This window comes from Triticum dicoccoides, chromosome 4B, assembly GCF_002162155.2.
Source record: "Triticum dicoccoides isolate Atlit2015 ecotype Zavitan chromosome 4B, WEW_v2.0, whole genome shotgun sequence".
Lineage (NCBI taxonomy): Eukaryota > Viridiplantae > Streptophyta > Magnoliopsida > Poales > Poaceae > Triticum > Triticum dicoccoides.
The window spans coordinates 108162085-108164195 of record NC_041387.1 but is presented as its reverse complement, the minus strand read 5'-3'; the positions used below and the strand labels follow the sequence as shown (position 1 = coordinate 108164195).

The window sequence follows — 2111 nt, the reverse complement described above, 5'->3', positions numbered from 1 at the left end:
CTTGTTGACCTGTTTTGACCCGTTGACTGGTGAACAGTACATTTTAAAAATATTTAAAATGTTAAAAAACAATAAATTAAAAAAAACTAAAATTTCAAAACATCCGATTTTTTTGCATTGAAGATGTCTCAATGCGTGAGGTCCCTGTCAATTTTCTTGGCATCCAGTTATTTAAGTAGGTCTCAGGAAAAAAAAATCGGGCCGAACAATGCTTGAACAGTTAATTGTTTCACAGAGCCCACATTTGTCTTTTTTCCGAGAGTTGCTCAGATGTCCAAACAAGCTGAAAATTGGCACGTACATCACACACTCAAACATCATCTTTTTTGATTTTTTTACATTTTTTAAATTTTCACACGGTGAAAAAAATCAATTTTTTTTAAATTTACTGCTCACCCAGTCAACGGGTCAAAACCGGCCAATAGGGAGAGAAGGGTTGAATCCTAGCCAGTTTTGAGGGCTGTGAGTTGTAATTTAGATGGTATTGAAGTTCGGAGTTGTAAATTCACTTCTCTCAAGATGGAGTGGTCCTGTATTAGAAAATGGAGGGAGTATCAAAATCAAAAGCTCTTGTTCGGTGAAGCCAAAGTGCCAACTCATTCTGACCAATGTGCGCTGCACACTCCCGACTCGCTAGTAGAGTGTCATCTGCTCTTCCTGGTGGCGGCGGCGGCAGGCGAGCGGATCTTCCAACGAGTGAGGTAAGTCTATGTGTCGACAGTTTCCTGTATCTCCTCTCTTCCCATGTCGTTCTTTGCCGCCTTCGCATATCTCGACAGAATGCCTAGGACGGGGCACGACAGTAGTCAATCACATAAGCAATAATTACTAAAGAAAATCAAATCTGAACAATGTTGCATCTTTTCCCCCAATCTTTTAAAAGCCATAATGGTCAAATTGCTAAGATTTCTTCCCAAACTAACTCTAGGGTCAAAAGAAAACAATCTAGCACTAGATTGAAATAGATGAACTAGAAAACCCTAGATGAACTAGCACTGGAGGAAGGAGAGGACGAACCTTGATGTCGGCGGTGCGGCAAGGGGCGGCAAGGTACGGAGGCACGACGACGGCTGGTTGAGGGGGAGTGTGTGCGTGGGTGAAAAGAGGGCGGCGGCTAGGTCTTTTACTAAGGAGGGAGTTAACTCAGATAGGGCAGTGCTGGCGTGGGCTTAAAACACAACACCATAGCTAATAACAGCCTAAATAAAAAAAATACTAAGATTGATAAAAGAGTCAACATAATAAAAGACTCAAAATGATAACTAGTAGCAAAGAAATAGAAGACCCAAAATAATAAAAATACTACTAATAATAAAGACAAAAGTATGATATACAATATTCATTATTTTTTACTAGTATAATCATTAAATACTTAAAACACTTGATAAAATGAAAAAATTGTTTCTCGCGTAACATAAGTTAGCACGCCAGCAATAGATAATTAACTATGACATACATAGCAATCCGACGCCACCACTATCTTCCAAGTGGTGAGTACAGACGGACCAGCATATTTGTGGCGTGTAGAAAAAAGCAACGCTAGTACTAACCATGTAAAGCTGACGTATCAAATAAGTCTACGCCACCACTATTTGAAACAAAATAGTGCTAGCGTTGTGTGAAAATGACGCGCCACCAACTAAAGTTGTGGCTAGCCGTTTTTCCACTAATGGGTGGTTGCATTGAGGGCAGATGGAGTCGGTGGAGATACATTTGCGAAGTAAGTTCGCCTTGCAGTTTAACCTGTCTCCGAAAAGAAGCCAACCAAAAATCTTGACCTTAATATGAACAAGAGAGGTCTAAATGTAGTCGGTGTTGATGTCGAGCTCGGTGTTGGGGTAGAGAAGCGTGTAGGTTTCCTGCATGAGAACGGCAACCCATGATTGAGGAATCTTTTGTCGGGGCGTCATTAGCAATGAAGTCGTGCGACAAAGACAAGATAGTAGCAAATTCGGCAGAAACAATAGAGGTTAGGCGATCCCAAAGGTTAGTCAATAATCCATCTTGCAAGATTTATTTTTTGAGAGCAAGCAAAGCTTTATAACTTCACGGTGCTCGAGCAGATGGCTCGAAGCACAAGCAACCACCTGGGCTGGTATACTTACATCAGA

At 40.9% G+C, this 2111-nt stretch overlaps 1 protein-coding gene across 1 annotated transcript in view; it reads right to left on the bottom strand.

Moving 5' to 3' along the window:
• Positions 1-1381: 1381 nt before the first annotated feature.
• The window catches only part of LOC119295319 (monooxygenase 3-like), a 4822-nt gene continuing 4092 nt past the window's right edge, over positions 1382-2111 (bottom strand). Inside the window, exon 5 of the mRNA XM_037573723.1 lies at positions 1382-1859. The gene's annotated coding sequence lies outside the window, so the exon portion shown is untranslated. The remainder of the gene's footprint in view (positions 1860-2111) is intronic.